General features: G+C 40.7%; 1 pseudogene; it reads right to left on the reverse strand.

Annotated features, from left to right (window-relative positions):
- Nucleotides 1-299: 299 nt before the first annotated feature.
- LOC139445405 (uncharacterized) overlaps nt 300-24,843 on the reverse strand; it is a 48,389-nt pseudogene continuing 23,845 nt past the window's right edge.

The raw sequence follows: 24,843 nt of genomic DNA on the forward strand, positions 1-24,843 counted from the left end.
GATGTGTTGCTGGTTACATGCAACTGTCTGATGTGTTGCTGGTTACATGCAACTGTCTGATGTGTGGCTGGTTACATGTGACTGTCTGATGTGTGCCTGGTTACATGTAACTGACAGATGTGTGGCTGGTTACATGTAACATTCTGATGTGTGACTGGTTACATGTAACGTTCTGATGTGTGTCTGGTTACATGTAACGTTCTGATGTGTGGCTGGTTACATGTAACGTTCTGATGTCTGGCTAGTTACATGTAACGTTCTGATGTGTGGCTAGTTACATGTAACTGTCTAATGTGTTGCTGGTTACATGTGACTGTCTGATGTGTGGCTGGTTACATGTGACTGTCTGATGTGTGGCTGGTTACATGTGACTGTCTGATGTGTGTCTGTTACATGTAACTGTCTGATGTGTGGCTGGTTACATGTAACTGTTTGATGTATGGCTGGTTACATGTAACTGTCTGATGTGCTGCTGGTTACATGTAACGTTCTGATGTGTGGCTGGTTACATGTAACAGTCTAATGTGTTGCTGGTTACATGTGACTGTCTGATGAGTGGCTGGTTACATGTGACTGTCTGATGTGTTGCTTGTTACATGTAACTGTCTAATGTGTTGCTGGTTACATGTAACGTTCTGATGTGTGGCTGGTTACATGTAACGTTCTGATGTGTGGCTGGTTACATGTAACTGTCTGATGTGTGGCTGGTTACATGGGACTGTCTGATGTGTGGTTGGTTACATGTAACGTTCTGATGTGTGGCTGGTTACATGTAACGTTCTGATGTGTGGCTGGTTACATGTGACTGTCTAATGTGTGGCTGGTTACATGTAACTGTCTAATGTGTGGCTGGTTACATGTGACTGTCTAATGTGTGGCTGGTTACATGTGACTGTCTAATGTGTGGCTGGTTACATGTGACTGTCTGATGTGTGGCTGGTTAAATGTAACTGTCTAATGTGTGGCTGGTTACATGTGACTGTCTAATGTGTGGCTGGTTACATGTAACGTTCTGATGTGTGGCTGGTTACATGTAACTGTCTAATATGTGGCTGGTTAGATGTGACTGTCTGATGTGTGGCTGGTTACATGTAACTGTCTAATGTGTGGCTGGTTACATGTGACTGTCTAATGTGTGGCTGGTTACATGTGACTGTCTGATGTGTGGCTGGTTACATATAACTGTCTGATGTGTGGCTGGTTACATGTGACTGTCTGATGTGTGGCTGGTTACATATAACTGTCTGATGTGTGGCTGGTTACATGTGACTGTCTGATGTGTGGCTGGTTACATGTAACTGTCTAATGTGTTGCTGGTTACATGTGACTGTCTGATGTGTTGCTGGTTACATGTGACAGTCTGATGTGTGGCTGGTTACATGTGACTGTCTGATGTGTGGCTGGTTACATGTAACATTCTGATGTGTGGCTAGTTACATGCAACATTCTGATGTGTGGCTGGTTACATGTAACGTTCTGATGTGTGGCTGGTTACATGTAACTGACAGATGTATGGCTGGTTACATGTAACTGTCTGATGTGTGCCTGGTTACATGTAACTGTCTGATGTGTGGCTGGTTACATGTAACTGTCTGATGTGTGGCTGGTTACATGTAACATTCTGATGTGTGGCTGGTTACATGTAACGTTCTGATGTGTGGCTAGTTACATGTAACGTTCTGATGTGTGGCTGGTTACATGTAACATTCTGATGTGTGGCTGGTTACATGTAACATTCTGATGTGTGGTTGGTTACATGTAACGTTCTGATGTGTGGCTAGTTACATGTAACGTTCTGATGTGTGGCTGTTACATGTAACTGACAGATGTATGGCTGGTTACATTTTACTGTTTGATGTGTTGCTTGTTACATGTAACAGTCTGATGTGTGGCTGTTTACATGTAACTGTCTAATGTGTGGCTGGTTACATGTAACTTTCTGACGTGTGACTGGTTACATGCAACAGTCTGATGTGTGGCTGGTTACATGTAACTGTCTAATGTGTTGCTGGTTATATGTGACTGTCTGATGTGTGGTTGGTTACATGTAACTGTCTGATGTGTGGTTGGTTACATGTAACTGTCTAATGTGTGGCTGGTTACATGTAACTGTCTAATGTGTGACTGGTTACATGTAACTGTCTAATGTGTGACTGGTTACATGTAACTGTCTTACGTGTGGCTGGCTACACGTTACTTTTTGGGCTGTGGACGGGTTGTAAGTAATAGGGGTCAGTGATTTCGGCATACTCTGGTTCGACACTGTGGTACACTTGTCCAGCTGTGTCATCTGTGTTCGACACACCCAAGTAGACATGTTCATACGAATTCGTGATCGATGTAGTAGTCGCGTATGGGCTCGAACTAGGTGACGTGGCTGGCGGCGGTGGCTTCGTAATTTGAGGTGCGTTCACAGGCTTCTCCTTTGCAGGCGCAGTGACATGCTTTCGTTTTCGACTAAAAACACAAAATTCAAAATGAGTTAGTCATTCCCATACGACACCCCAAACCCGCTGCCCTGTCCCCACGCGTGTTCAGACAACTCTTGTCATACCTCCTCCCACCCCCACAGACACACAGTTCTAGCCATAACCCATGCAAAGACTCACTATTATAACACCACCCCCACACATACCCACTATTCAAACCCCATTCCCACACAGACCCCCTATTCTAACCCCACCCCACCCCCACAGACTCACTATTCTAACCCCACCACACCCCCACAGACTCACTATTCTAACCCCATCCCACACAGACCCACTATTCTAACCCCACCACACCCCCACAGACTCAATATTCTAACCCCTCCCCCCACACACCCCCACACTATTCTAACCCCACCCCCACCCAGATTTACTATTCTAACCCCACCCCCACACAGACACACTATATTCTAACCCCACCCCAACACAGACTCACTATTCTAACCCCAACCTCACACAGACACACTATATTCTAACCCCACCTCCACACAGTCTCACTATTCTAACCCAACCCCCACACAGATTCACTATTCTACACCCCCACACCCCCCCACACACAGACTCACTATTCTAACACCACCCCACCCCCGCAGACTCACTAATCTACCCCCCATACACACACACTATTCTAACCCCACCCCAACACAAACCCCCTATTCTAACCCCATCCCCCCACACACTATTCTAACCCAACCCCCACACAGACTCACTATTCTAACTCCACCCCAGCCCCACAGACTCACTATTCTAACCCCACCCCCACACAGACTCACTATTCTACCCCCCCCCCCCCCCCCCACACACACACTATTACACAGGCCCCCTATTCTAACCCCACCCCTACACAGACACACCATATTCTAACCCCACCCCCACACAGACGCACTTTTCTAACCCCACCCCCACACAGACCCCCTATTCTAACCCCACACCACACAGGCGCACTCGTTCTAACCCCACCCCCACACAGACTCACTATTCTAACCCCACCCCCACACATACGCCCTATTCTAACCCCACACAGACTCACAATTATAAACCCACCCCAACACAGACTCACAATACAGACGGCGGTGGCAACGATATTGTCATTGGAGGTGCGTTCACAGACTTCTCCATTGAAGGCGCAGTGACAGGCTTTCGTTTTCGACTAAAAACACAAAACTCATTCCCAAACGACACCCAAACCCGCACACAGACTCACTATTCTAAACCCACCCCACACAGACTCACTATTCTAACCCCACCCCCACACGGACCCTCTGTTCTAGCCCCACCCCAACCCAGAGCTCTTTCCTACCCACAGACACCCCTCTGAATTCAAATTTTCCAAAAACATGTGAAGTTTTGCCACTCACAGTTTGAGTACCAACAGGACGACGGCAACCACGACGACAGCGAAACCCAAGAGGACACCGCACACAACTCCAGCTATGGCACCTGGACAACATACATCGGTGTATATACTACTTGTGTGTCAAAGTTCCTGTACAACATTCCCGATATAATCAAGGCAAAGGTATGCAATTCCTTTGGGATGCTTGTGATGTAATTTCCAAATACATGTGCATTTTTTTTTAAACAACAAAATGCCCACACAACTGTATTATAAGTGCACAGCATGATGTCACTGCAGCATTGTATACTACAGACAGAGGACATGACGTCAAGACAGCGTTGTATACTACAGACAGAGGACATGACGTCATGACAGCATTGTACACCACAGAGGACATGGCGTCAAGACACGAACCATGACGTCATGACACAAGACATACACACACATATTGCAGATGGACATCCCACGGTATTTATTCTGCTGCCTATGTATAATGACTTTGAAATCTACCCTTGAACCTTGCGACTTTATAAGTGATACATTTATTAAAAATAAACACCTGTGGCACTCTCAACCATCATGGCTCGTGACCCGTAAGATAATGACAAAAAATATTCCAGTTACGTTTTACCCTCAAGCATGAGTGAGTGATTGAGTTGGGTTTAACCTCGCCTTTAACAGTATTCCAGTTACATCACGGCGTGTCAGCTTAAGGTGGGAGGAAAGCCCGAAGTGATGCAGGTCTTTGACGTTTACCACTTCGGTGAAGATTCCGGGGTAGAATAGGTCTTCAGCAACCCATGCTTCCCGTAAAAGGCGACTATACTTGTCATAAGAGGGGACTAACGGGATCGGGTGGTCAGGCTCGCTGACTTGGTTGATACATGTCATAGATCCCAATTGCGTGGATTGATGCTCATGATGTCAATCTCTGGATTGTCTGGTCCAGACTCGATTATTTTACAGACCGCCGTCATATAGCTGGAATATTGCTGAGTGCGGCGTTAAACAACAAACAAACAAACAAAAACTTCGGTGAAACCCACGAGCACGGGTATGGTGCTGACAAACCTAGAAACATAATCAGGGTGAACCGGGATTCGAACCCACAATCATAGGTTTCTGGCGTGCCCAAGGGACGCAACTCTGTACGGCGAATTGCGGCGCCTTAGACGACTGGGCCACTCGTGCCCCCCCCCGCCCCCCCCCCCCCCCCCCCCACACACACACATCCACCCCTCGAGCATGAAGCATACCCGATCTTTTACAAGTTCACATTTTACTCAATATAACGCTATGTATAATAGCTTGACGTCTTTCCAATTAAAAGTTGCTGAGAAGCAGAAGGAATATCGGTGAATGTGATCGGTCATATCTGTAAATGTTTTACCGAGGGAGACAGCAGGTTCCTGACTCCTATCTTGAGATCCGCCACCTGGTACCGTGATGGCTGCCATCGTCTTTGTCGTTCCGGCGCCATCAGCTGTGCAAGACGTAAGTTGTTCCTTATTTTCGATCACAATAATCGTCCTCTGTCAATTTTGTAATCTAAACCACATTCTACCGGGATAATGGACAGGCTCCAGAACGGGTATATCTCAATATTCTGTCAGTGGAGGCAGGTAGAGCTTATTTTATTTTATTTATTAAGGAATTAACTTCACTTTGTCAGTGACGTCGCGTCGCGAAGTGCATCAACTCACATGAGCACCTTCATTAATAACATGAAAAGATTTGAAAAATATGTGTGCACATGCTTTTCAAATCCTGCAATCGACCAAAATCGGCACCACAGTTTAACGACAAGATTTCGATTTTGTTGCGCGATTTTGATTGGACTATGCACAGACTCGTCAGTCCAGCCAAAATGTAATTCCATAATACCAGCCAAGTTCGGCAAGGGTGGAAACTGGACTTTCATAGTCAGTTAACTCTCTTGCCTCGGGAATATGCCACCTGGAGTGACGAGCACATTGCGTATACACGTGGGGTCGGTAGAGGCGTTCACTCACACACACGGGCTGGGGATCCGGGTTAGAATAGGTCTTCAGCAACCCATGCTTGCCGTAAAAGGCGACGAACAAGATCCGGTGGTCACGCTCGCTGACATGGTTGATGCATGTTGCATGATCAAATTGCGTGGATCGATGCTCATGTTGTCAATCACTGGATTGTCTGGTTCAGAATCGATTATTTACAGACCGCCGTCATATAGCTGGAATATTGCTGAGTGCAGCGTTAAACAACAAACAAAACAAAACAAAAAACATGGGCTGGTCGCTACTTCATGTACCTCCTGTGAACCATGGGCTGTTGTCAGTACTCACCAGATGTTGGGCCACCTTTTGCTGTTGTTGTTGATGATGTTGATGTTGTCGACGTGTCTAAGCAAACAAAAGTTGGAAAATTGACATTGTCTGGTCATATAGTATTATTGTAGATTAGCTCGTATTCATCATGGTCACGTGCATTGTGGCTGTCAGACACACCAGGACTGATAGCGACACACTGACCTGGATGCCGCTCTACAACACAACCTTAGTGCAACGACTGTCCTAAGTCAATCTTAAGGTATGGGTCTAACGATCACCTTAGCGTTAAGATCATTAACGACAGTCTGGGCACCATTGTACAAAGCGATCTTAGCGCTATTGTGATTGTAACTCCCATACCTTAACATAGACTTACGACAATCGTAGCGCTAAGGTTGTTTTGTACGACGGAGCCCGGGGGTCTAAAGCATATACGATCTACATAGTATTACTGTAAATAATGTGTAATTCTCGAGCATGAAGCATACTCGATCTTTTACAGTTTTAATTATGATTTCAATATCACAGACGATGAAACGAACAAGTTAACATTTTACTCAATATAGCACTATGTATAATTTTGATATTTCTTTGCTTGACGTCTTTCCAATTAGTATAGTATTGTGGTCAAAGCGTTCACTAGTCACACCAAACACCCGGGTTCGAATGGGTACAATGTGTGAAGCCTATTTCTGGTGTCCCCCGCCGTGATATTGCTGGAATATTGCTTAAAGCGGCCTAAAACGATACTCACTCTCATACGATCATTTTGTCAACATTCCCACGTTTGTCACAATCACGAAGCAGGTCGGCCGCTTCGGTTGTCCAACCAGTGCTGAGCCACTGGGCAAAACAACATTTCATTGGAATCGATATTCTACAAATATTATGATCTTGTTCGTCCTTTCTTTTCCAATTGCACCTTCACCATACTGATTTCGGCCAGAACTACTCGAGAGCATGATAAATACGGGTATATACCCTATGGTTATTGTCCCCTTGACATTTACCCGAGGCAAGTGAGTTTACTGACTTTAAAAGTCCAGTTTCCACCCTTGCCGAACAAGGCTGGAATTCCTTGGCTTGATCTTAGCGCCACCAGTGGCTATAACGAGTTATGTCCCTTCTATGCCTCTCCTGTGGACCAATCAGATTCCACCTCTCGTGTCACTTGCATTTGCTTCAAACAAAATGGTGGCGCCCGGTCAGGACGATCTGATCGATAATCAAGATCTATGTTGTGATATAACGAGTCTTGCATCGCGAAGTGCATCAACTCACATGAGCACCTTCATTAATAACATGAAAAGATTTGAAAAATATGTGTGTACATGCTTTTCAAATCCAGCAATCGACCAAAATCGGCACCACAGTTTACCGACAAGATTTCGATTTTGTTGCGCGATTTTGATTGGACTATGCATAGACTCGTCAATCCTGCCAAAATGTAACTCCATGATACCAACCAAGTTCGGCAAGGGTGGAAACTGGACTTTCATAGTCAGTTAACTCTCTTGCCTCGGGAATATGCCACCTGGAGTGACGAGCACATTGCGTATACACGTGGGGTCGGTAGAGGCGTTCACTCACACACACGGGCTGGGGATCCGGGTCAGAATAGGTCTTCAGCAACCCATGCTTGCCGTAAAAGGCGACTATGCTTGCCGTAAAAGGCGACTAACGAGATCGGGTGGTCAGACTCGCTGACTTGGTTGATGCATGTCATCGATCCCAATTGCGTGGATCGATGCTCATGTTGTCAATCACTGGATTGACTGGTCCAGAATCGATTATTTACAGACCGCCGTCATATAGTTGGAATATTGCTGAGTGCGGCGTTAAACAACAAACAAAACAAAACAAAAAACATGAGCTGGTCGCTACTTCCTGTACTTCCTGTGAACCATGGGCTGTTGTCAGTACTTACCAGATGGTGAGTCACCTTTTGCTGTTGTTGTTGTTGTTGTTGTTGTTTTCGTTGTTTTTGTTGTTGATGATGTTGATGTTGTCGACGTGTCTAAACAAACAAAAGTTAGAAAATTGACATTGTCTGGTGTAGCAGGACTGGGTCCGATGCCCACAGACCACAGACACTACGGTGTTCTTCAATGGCCAATATTTATTTGCAGAAATGCGAATGTGATTTTAAAGAAAAACCACCCTGAAACAATCAGGTATACAATAGAGCACATATAAAACAATACACATATCATAAACACAGATATATACATACAATTCATATGCATACTAGTATTATTGGTGAGATGCAGTACATAGTATTGTTGTTAATGCACTGGGTAAAATATATTTATGTACATGTTAATTAGAAACGAATTCTGTCTTGATATATGATCAAATACTTACTCTAGATAATGACCTGTAAACGATATGTAAACGACAACATGTAAACGACATGTAAACCTACCAGGTGTGTGGGCCTGGGTTGATATCACACCTGGGGAAGTAGTATAGGTAATAGGGGTTCTGGACCACTACCACTGGAGCAGGATTCATATACCTATACTGCTACTACAGGGGGAATTTTTTATGCCAAAATGATTATGCGATTCAACGATAGTCATGAGATTAAGTTAAATTGACCACCACCTGGAGTCTATGATATAAATTTTTATAGGTAATGGGGGTTCTGGACCACTTCCACTGGAGCAGGATTCATATACCTATACTGCTACTACAGGTAGCATTTTTTATGTGTAAATGACTATGCGTTTCAACGATAGTCATGATTTGTATTAAACGAAACATCAATATTAATTAATAATGAATAAAATTTACTATAGCCCACGAGGATATTGGAAAGGTGTAGGAGCAATAAAAAAATTAGCCACCGCGGCTAAGGTATCTAAAGATGTGGCCAAGGATTGGTTAAAGAAACAAGCGTTGTGGCAAATATATTTACCGGCACCGCGTTATATACCGAGGAAGAAGTTTGATATTTGTACGACGAATGAAGTTCATCAGGCTGACCTCTTGTTTCTTCCTCACGATAAGGTAAAACGCAAAACGTATAAATACGCTTTAACAGTAGTGGATGTGGCTAGTCGATACAAAGAGGCTGAGCCATTAACCTCGAAAGATTCAACAGAAGTAGCTAATGCACTGAGTCGCATATATAAACGCGGACCGCTAAAATGGCCTAAGCTATTTCAAGTAGATCCCGGTCGAGAGTTTATGGGATCGGTAACTAAACTTTTAACAAAGCACAACGTCAAAATCGTCCGTGGTGAAAGAGAGGCCCACCGCAGTCAAGCCATTGTTGAAAGATTTAACCGGACTCTAGCGGAACGTTTGTTTGGCTATCAGTATGGGATCGAAATGAAATCCGAGCGATTGAGATCAACCGAATGGGTGACACGATTATCAGCAGTTGTATCAGCGCTGAAGAATGAAGTAACGAGATTAATAGGGAAGAAACCATCCGATGCGATTAAAATGAAATCCATGACTTCCGAATCTTCAGCACCGAGGAGAGGCAAAGAACGAAAACTTCCGGATAGAGTAAGGGTAAGATATTTATACCAGGCAGGTGAACTCGAGGGAGGCCTACGTCGCGCAACCGATCCCATATGGTCCCTCAAGACGTATAACATTAGTCGATTGGTTATGAAAGAAGGAGAGCCTATTCTTTATTATCTTCAAGATGGACCGGGTAGGGCATTTGTACGAGAAGAGTTGTTCATAGTTCCCGACGGTACGGTATTACCACCATAACCATAAGCATAGGTAGTTACACAATCATTATCAATCCATCTCTTTGTATCTAAGGGGGATAATGATGTCTTGTTCATTCTTAATCCATAAATCCTATGATCGTAACTTCTTAAAGAGTTCATCTCGTGTTTGAACGTTCTACCATTGAATAATGATTCTTTATACTGTTCTTGTTTGATATGCTTTTTTACAACATACTTCTTAACACCCTTGGCTTTTCTTATCTCTCCATTATCGGACTTTTTTATAGAATACATCTTAGGTCTTAATCCTACATACTCCGCTATAGGAGTCCCAGCACATTCATCCTTCATCTTACCTAACACCTTTTTATTTACTACGCTGTGCAGTGGATTATCTTTTGGGTAATCGCTCGTGTCGTACATATCTATTTTTTCTGCCATATCTTTATACACATCCTCGGTTTGTATTTCCATCAACAAAGAATCTGTGTCGGTATATAACACCTCGCATCTATCGCCGTATTGCTTCTTAAGTTCGTTGTAATAAAAGTCATACATTAAGTGTTTTGACAAGTCGAGAATACTCATACCGACGTACACCGGTCTGTTGAATTTTATATTACTCTTCTGCATATGCAACGCGGCTAAGTCGTTATCGAATATCTTGCTTCTGTTAAAAGCCGGACTGGCTATAAGTTTCCTGAGTCTTTCTTCCTCATTAGATCTGACTAATTTAACATCAACACGCTTCCTTAGATTCTCCATAGTTTTACCGAATACCGAGTTATTCATGAGCTTATACAGATTCTTTTCGAAATCGCTGGTGGCTATTTTTCTTAAATCTGTGTTCAGCCTTATATAGGGCTCCATCCAAGGGCTTTGATCGAACTTAAGAACTCTGTGTATTTTCTTTAGTTTCATACCTAACGATAGATACAACTGGAGATTTCTGTAGTGAACTATATATTTTGTCTTATCCATCAAATTTGGTACGAGTTTTTCTACGTTAGCTAACCTATTATTACCCATCAAGGAGCGTTGATATTCCGACATCCAGTCTTTATTAACCATTAATCTTTCAGGAGCTAGCGGATAACTGTTATGGTCTTTATGTAACGAACTTGAATATTCTAGGTCAACTTCTAGTATGTACCCTTTATTCTCATCATTCACATTGATATCATTCACATTGACCCACTCAAAACCACCCGTGGGTAAAGGTTGACTCATAGCCCATCCGTACAAATTGTTAGCGTCGAGATATAATATATGCGTGTCGGGTTTACTCGGATCGTATCCTTCCACTAATTTATTATTAGCCTTAGAATACCTTTTCGCTGCCATCGATATACCACCTCTTAATCCTTTCTCAATAAACAAGTGCATATCGTAATCTGTGAGTAGTTTTAGTTCTACGCCGGTCTTCTTCAACAATGCATCCCACGATAGTGCGGGACTGGAATAGTACCATGCCGGGTCCAAGCCGTATTGTTTTAAACACGTCTTTCTAAATATCTCAAATATATCGGCGAGTAACAGTACATCGGTTTTTAAGTACAGATCGTGATAATCACCTAAATTCTTACAACCTAATTTATCCCAGACCGTAAGAGCGTGTTCATAATCGGCATCTGTTATTCTAGATTCCGTTAAGTTACTACAGAATGATTCGAGGGGTGGTAATTCAGTTTCTTCGAATCTAGACCAATCATCCATATATTCGTAAGGATATACACCTTTTCTCAGCAGCAAATGACGAGTTATCTGATCGGTATATTTATTTGTTATAGCGAAGTCATCGGGATTGTTCGCTTTAGCTAAATTGTCCAGGGAAGATAACAGAAACTGTACGGAGTCTATGAATCTAAGCCCATTACTTTGCTTTATTCTAGATTTCCCATCCTTGTCCCTATAATGTATAGGTTTAGTCAACGAGAACGAAATGTATTTTTCCATATTGTTAGGAATGCACGTTAAACCGCCGTCGGTCTTTGAGATAGCTTGCATAATGAGATGTGAATCGTATCCTCTAAGGTTATGAAACACAACGGGGATGGGTATTGTTTGAGCATTCATTTTTAGTTTCAAGTTACACTCGTTATGAGCGGCTCCCCGATAATTACCCGTGACGTGACAATGATCTCTTACGGAATCCCCATCCAGAGGTTTATTACAAACGTGACAACTCGTTGACTTCTTGTGGGCCCTCCAATCATCTATCGACATACGCATGGGTTTCTTACACGATAATTCTTCCCTGATTATTCTCTCTTCATTTTGTAGATATTCTAGGAACTTTCCAGCTGCATCGGGACCTCTGTAAATCACGGGAGTGTTTGTTTTCCCATCATACCTTACAACTATATATCCAAACCCACAAGGAATATGTTCTTGAGTTTTGTACGTAAAACTACTCTCTTGATTATTATGGTTGGTATTTTCTATGGGCTTGATAAGCGCTTCGAAGTCGGCATAAATTACGTACGGTACTGGCATTTGATTACAATAATGTTCAAATTTTAATATATTTTTTCCCTCTTTAGGCATATCGATCCTGATAGCGGTCTGTCCAACACCTCTACAGTCTTCTTTATGTGCTTCTAATAGATCTTGTCTGCTGTACCCATGCAGGCATCTTTCGCAGAAATATTTCTTTCCCTTGTATTTAGTTTGATCGTATAGCACCCTGTTTAAACTCTTTATCCACGTATAATGATATTTACCATCTTTTTCGATCAGAAATGAATTGATTCTGGGAATATGTTCCGGAGCGGAGCTTATCCTGTGTACAACAATTCCTTTAGAATGTCCGAAAACATTTATAGCTAAATTATTTTGCTTTTCCACCTTATCAATTTGTGATATTGGTGTAGGTTCGTCTATACCATCGAAGTTGAGTCCATCGTTTTGGGGATAGCTAGAAGGTCTATCCGGATGCTTGTCTACGGGGAACAATGCAGATCTTATCATCATTCTTAAACAATCATCGGATTTATTTTTTACATTAATTATGGCTTTTTTCTTCTTATAATACGGGGGTAAATCTATATAAGATCCACCTTTGAAGGGCATATAATTCGCTATATCTAAATATAAACTATCGATTCTATCCACACCCCAACCCGAACCTCTATTAGTCCAGCGTTCTAAAGTTTCCTGTATCCTCTGAATTGATGTATCTAATGATGCGTTAAAAGTATCGGATTCGGTTATAACTTCTTGATTGCTACGGAAATATGGTTCGGTATATTCGGTACTATCGTCTGCGTTACTTTTACTCAATGTCATTTTAATCGTCAGCTGGTATTTTATACTTTGTAAATCATCTAATTCCTCGTTAATTTTACTCGATATGATGGGCTTAATATCGTTAACATCCATGTTGGAATTAATATCCATCTTCCAACCTCTTAGATATTTACCAACGCCGGCGGATGTGGGTACAAATATTAATTCTTGTTGTTGTTGATTATTATCATCCTCGTCTTGTTCTTGTTGAATATCATCCTCTTCTTGTTGATTATTATCTAGTAAAGCGATCAATTCAGCTCTTCTCATTCGAGAATAACCTCTCAGCCCACTGTTTCTCGCTCGAACTCTGAGTTCTCTAACAGTCTGGGGTGGTTCCAAACCGAGTAAGGTAATCAATTCAGCTTTTCTCATTCGAGAATATCCACGTATACCACGTTGCTTTGCCATAGCTTTTAACTCTCTGACAAAAACCATTGTGGTTGAATGGTATATGCAAAATGATTCATTTGTCTAATTGGTTGTTTTCATATATCTAAATACGTATCCTCCCCAACCTATTCCTCTCATTGATGTAATCTCTCTTCCTAGCATAAATAATCTGATTCCTGACCCTATCAGCACCGTGTTTCTTACATAAACAATAATGACCTTTGACCCCTATCCCGCATTCAGAACACTTATAGTTTATGTGTCCACGCTTGATGTAATAATTGTGTATACCGCAGTAAACATCAACACAGCGGCGGTTACATAGAGTCGTCTTCCCCATGAGTGTAAACTTGCAGTTATTCATGGTATATACATCTATCATATCACTTGTCTAAATGCAAATCACATCTAAACTAGTGTATAGCTGAAAATCAATACAGCGGATAACCCAATAATAACAAATGCGACCTCTCGGTCTTTCTGAGCCTCTGAGGGTGTATAAAACTGACTCATTGTTGGTATCGGTATTGGGTCGAGTTTTTTCCCATAAACGAGGTAGTATTCGTGCATGGCGGATTCGACATCCTTAAACGTTTGAATTGAATGTCCTTCCTTAATCAGTTTTTCATGAATAAAGTCTAATCTCTTCATTCTCTGCTGCGTATATTGTAACTGAGCTGCTTGGTATTGTTCTAATGCTTCGTTATGTCGTTTACGCTCCTCTTCAACTTCTTTAGCGTTTGATTCCCTCATACTGGAAAATAAATAATTACTCCCCGAAAAAGCTAGAGCATTAACAACAGCTCCACCGACCATCATCGCAATTGATGCCATATAAAATATTCAAATGTTCAATAATATAAAATATTCAAATGTTTAATTACTTCATTATGTCTTCCGGGATAAGTCCTTGTTTGATGAGCATATCCTTCGTTGCCATTGCTAATCCAATATCCAGAATCATCATACCTATGTCATATCCATTAAAATCTAGCTTGGGAGGTGTGGCTTTAGTAAGCATTTTAGCCATACGGGCATAGCCAATGGCCAAGCCGGTGACCACCGCTGAATGATACGTCGCGTTTACCAACATTTTACCGTCTGTAACTGGAGTAGTCATGCTTCTTATAGCATTATATGAGGACTAACCTCTAATTGAACTTGTTGTTGCGGCGGGGGTGACGTTTTCTCTTCTCCGGTCTTATAAAAGAACCATACAGCCGCTATACCAGCAACTCCTACTAGTGCCCATGTTTTAATCGGATTTGAATTATTTATTAATTTTGCTTTGCGCGCCAGCCTTCCCTTTCTTCCTGCGGCTATTTTTTTGGGGTTCTTAGTAACTCTAGCTTGTTTTTGTGTTTGTGGTGCATTCACTTGTGGTGGTTCCTCATTCACTTGTGGTTCATCCTCATTCACAAGTGGTTCCGTTTCCGCAATCTGTTGTTGTGGTTGCGCAATCTGTTGTGGTGTCACCTGTTGTGTCTCCATTTATATTATTAAGTGGGCACGTATGTTTAAATTGACAATACCTAGCCATTATTAAAGCTGTGGTGAGTGGAGCTAAGAACATTCCGAATCTATGATAAAACTCACAGCTCACTGAGCTTATAGCGTGTTCGATGAATGGGTCTTTCTCTAGAGATTCGCATAAATACATGCGATGTTCTGCCGGGATGGGGAGAAACGTACTAGCTACGACTGTGTATAGTTGTAATATAGACGACCCTATAGTTTTAGTCATGGTAGCTCCCAGTCTAGACTCGTAACGCGCGTACAGTTTTTTAATCTCTTCGTCGGTCATGTTATCAATTTTTTCGATGGTATAATTTTCTCCCAAATATTGGGAACATTTTCCACCGGCTACCAAAGCCGCGAGTCTTTCTCTATGTTTATCTAAAGATTTATCTACATCAGATTCTTTGAGAATTTGTTCGATGAGTTCGTCGCATTCCATAATGTAATACCTAAGGAGATATTTAAGTCTAACATAATATAATATGACGTATCCAATACATCCGGTAATAATGAACTGTTGCGAAAGAATGATGATTTCGAACCACATTTTATGTAATATTAACCGCTAATGTTCAATTTGCTACATTTTTGCTACATTTTGCTATAATTTTGCTTCAATTTTGCTATAATTTTGCTACATTTTGCTAAGCAATTGCATAAGCAGCTGGTTGATCGGTTTTTAATACGAGTTTACAGTGCTTCGTTGCTGCTAACACTTTTCTGACTTTGTCACGTTCATTCTTGGTATAAATGACGTCATTTTCGCGTAAACATTCCTCGAATGAATCTCGGTCTTTGCAATGAAACAGCGCTACCCATTTGGTCTGCTCTCTGAGATCTTTCAGGACAGAGTTGTATTTTTGAGTAAGTACCCAAACGCTATGTTGAGTATGCCGTCCGGAGAATGCTAAATACGAAAGCATATCTTTCTTTTTTGTTAATTCTTTACTCGCGCTGCAGTCATCTATTACGAAAAGGGTTGATTCTCCTTTGTATTTTTCGTGAAATACTCGGAGACAGTCTTGTAAACGATCGCCCGGATCGACTCTGTGTATTCCGTCGTCATTCATTACCCAATCTCTCGATAAGTATGTTTTATTAACGCTTATAGTCGGGCACAGAATAATAATATGATCGAAAACGTCCCGATAATGACTTTCTAAAATATCTAGAATAAAGGCTGTTTTTCCGCAGCCCGTTTGCCCGAATATGATAGCGCAGTGCGGATCTTTAGGTAAAAGATTATCAATAGATTGCTTGCACGAATCTCCCATTTTGTATATTAAGTTGCGCATCCATAATCACGTACAAATATATGTTTAATTTACCAGCTGATTCGAGGAGCTTCGATATCTGTATGGTGACACCCTCGCTAGCATTTTCTATTCTCCTCCCACTGCCGTGTAATTGGTCATCGTCCGTTGTTCGCATGTCGAGCCATAGCGCGTACTTCGAGGTGAGGTATTCACCCATCGATACACTCCCGAGAGACAGATCTTTCACGACCGCGTTAACTTCCGGAGAACGTTTTATAGAAGGAAGTTTTTTAATCTCATCCCATTGTTGATGCGATAGCATTCCTTGGCTATATAGTTGATTAGGAACGCCCTCGATAGTCAATTCTACTTTCGTAATCTTGGGATTGTAGAACTTCTCGGTATTTCTTTTAAACGCATCAGAGGGGTCCTCGAACAACATTAAAATACCCTTCAAAGACCTCGTGGGGACGTTTAGATTGATATTCCACAACGTATCTTTTTTGTCCCTCGTGATCTTTCGGTGTCGCAGCACGCGATCGTACAAAATGGCTAAACTTCCCGAATACTGGTTACGAATTTGTCTGGCTAATTCGGGATCCGTTATCATATCGTACTCGAGAGAGATATTGTCAATGGAATAGCTAGCATCTACATTAGCGGATCTGATTACTCTACCGTAGTCGTTAAAAGTGAGTTCGTATTCTAACCTATCGCCGAGGGATGCTTGATAAAAGGGCATGTGGGAATCTAGTAATTCAAAGTCTAGGGGAATATAGAATCGGTTACCTAATGCGTCGGCAACGGCCTGATCTTTTACGATGGTACCATCACCATTATCAGCATCTACGCGCAGTCTCAAAGTGTTCTTATTACAAATTCCTTGGTACTGTAAGTTTTCCCGCTCTTTATCCGTTCTCCAGAGATCCATATAACAATAGTATACATCGCTATCGTCGATACTCAAAACCTCATTACCGCTAATTTTAATAGCGATTTTCTTAACAATAGCACGACCTAAGTTCTGAACCGGCTCCCTGTTAACGTCGGCAGAAGTCAAAACAATCGTAAATGCTAGTCGGACAGTTCCCGGAACTAACACATCGTGTGCGCCGAGATTAGGAAAGCGAACCAGAAGCGTTTGATTCTGATCGATGGTACTAGGGTTATTAGTTATAGTTACAGACTGACGAATTGCTTTGACCCCTAATGGATCCCGAAGTCTACGTTGTGGGTTTAACTTGCGTCCGTATTGCGAAGACATTGTTATATTGAAAACATGTACCCTATGTTTAATATAAAAATGACTGATTTTGATATTAATGACTTAGATCTAAGTACCTTTGGTGACCCAATCGAAGATACTGATGAAACCAGGTTTGGTGACACAAATCTTAATGATGAAATTTTACAATCAGCCGTTGATGATTATTACGATGCATTAAAAGATGATAAAAATTATGTTATCCCAATAGGTCGTGACTATTCAAAGTTTGAGATAGATAGTAAAGGAATATTGCGACTGCATGGCGCTCCGGATATTGATCTTATGCATTCTCGTACTCGTAAGCCCCTAGCCTTGTCTACGATAGCCGCTAAAAAAGGCATCGGCTTTGTTCGTGATGAATTAGGTTATGTAGACTACCGACGACTTCCCGCGAAGACTACTAAGGCTCTTCAGACTATGAGGAAAGAACTCGTTAATACAGATGATTTGGAAGCAGCCTCGATGGTGGCCTCGGACGGACTCGGAGAAATCTTAGATACCTATTACGATAATTCAACGCATTCGGAGTTCAGTATTAGGGAATAACGAGGTCTTGACAAGGCAATGCAAACTATGCGGGGAGAACTCATCAATAATATAGCCAAGCTATCCGAAATCGACAAACATATAGCTCAAGAGAAAACAAAACTCGAACAGGCGGGCGATGAGTTCAGTAGACGCCGCGTTGCTGAAAGATTGCGTAACTTAGAAGAGGAAAGATTGGCCCGCCTCGAAGCGGCTTCCAGTAATAGAAAGGCACTTCGTTCTCAAATCAGTCGTATTCGAGAAACTATCGATCAAGTCCTAAACGATGACACTACACTGGCCGATAAAATTAAAACATTGTTCAGAGAACAGGGAATAACAATTGCTAGTATTTTAACCGCGTTGGGATTTATTATATCGACTTTGACTCTCTCATTAACAGGTGGCACAGGTGGAGGCGGATCACCGCCTAACGATAAAAACGGGATAAGAGAGTGGATAAAAAAGCATTTAAAAGCATTAGGTTCAGCACTGGGAAAGCTAGCTGAGAAAGCCGCGGCCGCACTTCCCGGTATAATAGGGAGTGTTGTTTCCTGGCTATTGAATTTATTAGCTAAGACCACCACTTGGCTTAGTCAAAACTTGTGGGGGTTGATCGTAGCAATTGCAGGGTTGTTGTATGTATTTGCTAAAGACTATTTAACCAAATCATGAGTAAGCCAACCGAGACTCCACCCACTACAAGCGCTGTTTTTTCATCGATATGTTGTTGATTTTTAGCCGCAATATGCGGTGACACTTGTGCGTTAGTAGATGGTTGCGCGATAGTTGGTGTTTGTGGTTTGACTATTCCCTTTTCGCCCGTGAACGTTTGCGTTATTAATTCGACGTTCATATCTGAATTTATACCTGGTTTTTGTTGATCGGTAGCGATAACAATTTTATTATTATAGCCTATCACTTGACCGATCTTAAGTTCCATATTACTCGGAGACATGTATAGTCCCGGTGCATAAACAAAGTCCACTTTGGATTGAGCGTACTGTAATGCATCTTGAAAACGCTTTATAGACGATGGTATGTCAACTGGCGAATTAATGGCGTCCTCCACGTTTGCGACAAACTGTTTTTGCGCATCGAGCGCCGTCCCAGAACCGATAATTGACGTTCGTGTTTGCGATTGCGCTCCGAGAATTGCCCATACATAAGTTCTTATCGATTCATTAACTCTTACAAATCCTGGATTAGTAAAATTATTTTCCGTTTTATCATTAAGAAATTCATTCCAAGCGTCTGCGGTATCGTTCATTTGTATAAATTTTTTAACAATATAAATTAACCCACTCTTAAAACTCATAATATCCCCTCTCCAATCATTACTATAAAGTTCCCAGCCTTTATACCAATCACCGGTTTTATGCCAATGATCATATATTCTTGCGTAAAGTTTGCTGGTACTATACAACTTACCAAAATTAACTGGAAGTTTATTAAGTTCTCTATATACATAATCGCTTTCTTCTTTGACAGATTTATTTTCCTCTGTGTAAGGTACACCTAGACCATGGTTTGCTCCTTTAATACGCCAATCTTTACTCGTAGAAACATTAAATTCCTGACAAATACGCTCATACGCGGACCTATCATAATTATTATTTGTGGAATTCCACGCTCGATCCTGCGGTAATGGAGCACTAATTTCTTTAAGTATACGTCTAATCTGATAGTACACGTGAAATGACATAACAGACTTATTCAGTTCAAATCCTGGAGCGTAAAGAGATACGCAACACATCCCGTTGTGGCACACCATATGGCAAAGTTTAACTGATTCTGCCAAAATTGCATCGGATTGTGAAACCAATCGTGCACCATTTTATCGCTAGTTGCCGTGACTCTGTACTTTTCAAAGATATCGGGGAATTTAACTAAAAATTCAGCACCATAGGCAGTTACTATAATCGATTGATTAGTAATGTAAGTTGATTTCATATTTAAGTTATGATATAGTATCATTGTATATTTAATATGTATGTTACACTCCCGGGAATAACAAATGGCCAGTCTATTCAACTGCTTCATACAATCGATAACTCGGATGGACAACTCGAAGTAGCTCTATGCGATGTAACGTATTACCCACGGTGGACCAATATAAGTACTGCGAGAGGTAATAATGTGTTAAAGCTATTTCATGGCAATATCAAATCCATTGGTATTACAGTGATGGGTATTACAGTGTATGCTCACTCAATGATGAATTTTTTAAGCCTTATGGAGCTAGTATCACACAAAATGAGGCGACTGGGAAAATAAACTTATCCCCTGGAGAAAATGGTGTAGTTCCTCTCGGGAACATAGGAACTACACTTGGATTTTCAAATGATGCTACTATAAGACTCGCTTCATCAAAAAATGAGGGAGATACATTACCCGATTTAGTTCCCTATAAAGAGCTGTGCATCCATCTTGATCAAATCAGTACAACGGATAATATTCAACAAGAAAGTCCTTCAACTTTGCTCAGAAGTGTTCCAGTGAAAAATGAAAAATACAATAGCGGTAGAACTGAATCTTTATCAACATTACAATATAAAAAATTAAAGCGGGGTATTATTTCAGGCCTTAAAATTTCTGTATTAGATGTAAAACACCAACCTGTGCATGTAGGATACTTAAGTGTAACACTCCATATTATAAATAATGGTTGATTCCATATTTAAGTTATGATATAGTATCATTGTATATTTGATATGTATGTTACACTCCTGGGAATAACAAATGGTCAGTCTATTCAACTGCTTCGTACTATCGATAACTCGGATGGACAACTCGAAGTCGCTCTATGCGATGTAACGTATTACCCGCGGTGGACCAATATAAATGCTGCAAGAGGTAATAATAAGACATGGATATTAGGTAAAAACTTTAGTATTGTCGAACCCAAATTTATACCTGATGGGTATTACAGCGTAAGCTCACTCAACGATGAATTTTTTAAACCTTATGGAGTTAGTCTAACACAAAATGAGGCAAATGGGAAAGTGAAAATATCCACTGGAGAAAAGCAAGTAAGGCTTTACGAGAACTTAGCATACACACTTGGATGGAATAGAGATATGATAATATTATCCCGTTTAATAAATCTGCATGGAGATACATTGCCCGATTTAGTTCCCTATAAAGAGTTGTTCATCCATCTTGATCAAATAAGCACGACAGATAATATTCAACTCGAAAATCCTTCAACTCTACTCAGAAGTGTTCCAGTGAAAGATGAAAAATACAATAGCGGTAGAACGGAATCTTTCTCGTTATTACAATATAAAAAATGAAAGCGTGGTATTATTTCAGACCTCAAAATTTCTGTATTAGATGTAAAACACCAACCTGTACATATAGGATACTTAAGTGTAACACTCCATATTATAAATAATGGTTGATGCATCAGGCCCTGGAACGATAAGACAATGTAATACAATTGCGCTTTCCGATCTCGGAGACACAGAAGGATTCGATAAACCCGGTACCAATGGTAAGTTATATGCTTTACACTTACACGATAATGTATACAAGCGGAAAGAAGTTACATTCGCGGGTAATCTAGAAGATTTAAGCGATGTCGACGTTAGTAGACTCCTTAAAACCACTCCGTACAATATTATTTACAACAGTGAGAATAAATGGACTATGGTCGAGGCAAACATCAAGTGGCTACTGAATATCGTCATTACCCCACCTTATGCGATGATGGGTAAGGGACATAATTTAACTAAGATAATAAATAGTGGCATCGTACTCGCGGCCTATATCCCGTCAAAACGAAAAAGTGTGTTAGTCACTCCCCTGCCAGAAAAACCAGGTCATATGTTATATAGTCGTCCGGCAATCCAAAATGTTAGTTTAAATTTGGTTACAGAATTCGATGATATTAAACAGAACTTGAGTGCAATACCTAATATTTCTACGCTTATTATTGAAGTCTTGTTCGGTGATGCACCGGTAGATGCCTTCGAAATATTACCAGGTCTATCGATTAAATGGCTCAAGAAACACGAGCGTCAACGTTGCAGTATTATTCATGTCGGTGCATCACCCGTTACATCCCTCGAGGGGGTTCAAATTATTAAAAGTGGTAGTATTTCCCTTTCTAAGATATTCTTGCCGTATAATATACATTTGATAAGGTTGATGTATACTCTCAAAACATTTAAGCAAGACCAATTAAAGACTATTATATATTCGTAATATACACTATGAGTTTATATCCAGCGCTCGATGAAATGAAGGAAACTGTTGATGGATTTCGATTACATCAAATAAGCGACATAAAACATCGAATAGAAAAGGATAGGGAGTTGAGACTTGGATTGTATAAAAAGTATCGCAGAGCCGTGAATGCTCTGGACGGAGTTGACACCGCTCTTGTAGTAGCTGGCATGGGACTCGGTGTAGCCGGTGTCGGTTTACTATCAACTATAATCGCCGCGCCTATCGTGCTCGGCATGGAAATAGCGGCCGGAGTCTCGGGACTGGCAGGAATAGCGATAAAATTCATTTCTCGTAGGTTACAAAAGAAAGCATTAAAACACGATCGTATTCGAATACTCGCCGAAGCAAAGTTGAACAGCATTGAGGATCATATTTCGACAGCAATGGCCGATTGTAAGATATCCGAGGAGGAGTTTCGTTTAGTGATGTCGGAACTCTCAAAATACAATAAAATGAAGCAGGAGATTCGATCAAATTCTCGTAAGACCAATGGTATTAGCGAAGACGATAAAAAAAAGTTCATAGAACAAGGGAGGCAACAAGCGCGTCAATTATTCCGTGCCAAAACCAAAGAACTGGTTGGAGATTAAAAATAGATTGCTTACTATCGTGTGATTACATTTAGACAAATGCTTACATAAATATATAATAATGGAAAAAACTATTAAATGGAGAGAATTACCACAAGGGTTTTATTATATCAGTGATGTCAAACCAACCAAATACGGTAATCAATTGTTTCTTATCAATTTACAAAAAGAGTGTAGTTATATAGTCTGGTCTCCTAGTAAAATGAACGAAGAACTTAATAAAAATGTTGAATATCGCTTTATAGATAAAAATAATGAAGAATATTTTTATTACCATTTAGACTCATCTAAAGCAATGATTGGACCCAGGTATTGGTGAGCTGGAGTCAATTTAGTTTAATCTCATGACTATCGTTGAATCGCATAATCATTTTGCCATAAAAAATTCCCCCTGTAGTAGCAGTATAGGTATATAAATCCAGCTCCAGTGGAAGTGGTCCAGAACCCCTATTACCTATACTACTGGGGACGATGCCGCGCTATGTTTCTGCACAGTAGTGCAAAACTTGTCTGCAGAGGAAATAATAATATATACAGTACATGCAGACGTGCCAATAAGAACAAATACTTTCTATCACACTATACATGTAGCTAAACATGAAAGAGTAATATTATAAAATGACTCATGCATTCATTCATTTATGTTTACCTTCATTCATTCATATATGTTTACTTTCATTCATTCATTTATGCTTACTTTCATTCATTCATATATGTTTACCTACATTCATACCATGCATGCTTGCTTAGCCTTACCTCTTATATCACAAGTAACCTCTATCATTTCTAAAACTACTAATCTTACTTTTTAGTTTAATGCTTGTACATGTTTTAATGATTGTAGGATCCTTATTTGGTTGTTAAACTGAAATGATAATCTACATTCCGTGTATTCCTGTCTAAACACGCATATATCCAAATACAAACAATATCTACAATATTGCAAATACAATTCAATGAATAAAATCCTCAATTCAATAATACAATATACTAACCTTGGAATTTGATCTAAGGTTCCCCAAAAACGATCCTTGTGAAAAAACACGTGAATATATATATATATCTTTATCCGTGGAGAGGCATATGTGGAGTGACCACAGTCCTTAGGTGTCCAGCATACAGCATGGCTGAGTACCCAAGCTGGCCATATAGACAAAAGGCTTGAGTAGGGAGAAGGCTGGGGCTATTGTATTAGTTCACAGGGTGTGACATTCACAAACAAACCATGCAGTAAGCATGCTTGGTAAGAGTGATGTGACTGATGGTTAAGTGTTTAAAGTAGGCTGAGCAATAATAAAAGAATGACTACAACTGCATTTAATTATGTACATGAATTATACTTAAAAGGTAAAATACAAGAAATAGTCAAAATATGTAACTGCCACATAGTATCACTGTAGATTAGCTCGTGTTCATCATGGTCACGTGCATTGTGGCTGTCAGACACACCAGGACTGATAGCGACACACTGACCTGGATGCCGTTCTACAACACAACCTTAGTGCAACGACTGTCGTAAGTCAATCTTAAGGTATGGGTCTAACGATCACCTTAGCGCTAAGATCATTAACGACAGTCTGGGTACCATTGTACAAAGCGATCTTAGCGCTATTGTGATCGTAACTCCCATACCTTAACATAGACTTACGACAATCGTAGCGCTAAGGTTGTTTTGTACGACGGAGCCCGGGGGTCTAAAGCATGTACGATCTACATAGTATTACTGTAAATTATGTGTAAATGCAGGAATATTTTACGTTACTTTTTTTCATAAGTGCAAGAAAGAAGGCATATTTTAATGCATGTATTTAACCAATACCCCGTTCGGAATCCGACAGGGAGATTATTAGCCAATACTGAACATTACTAGCCATTATTGGACATTACTAGCCATTATTGGACATTACTGGCCATTGTTCTATATTATATTATACAACTTAT

The sequence above is a fragment of the Haliotis cracherodii genome, unplaced genomic scaffold (genome assembly GCF_022045235.1).
Source record: "Haliotis cracherodii isolate W230 unplaced genomic scaffold, xgHalCrac1.p SCAF_6, whole genome shotgun sequence".
Lineage (NCBI taxonomy): Eukaryota > Metazoa > Mollusca > Gastropoda > Lepetellida > Haliotidae > Haliotis > Haliotis cracherodii.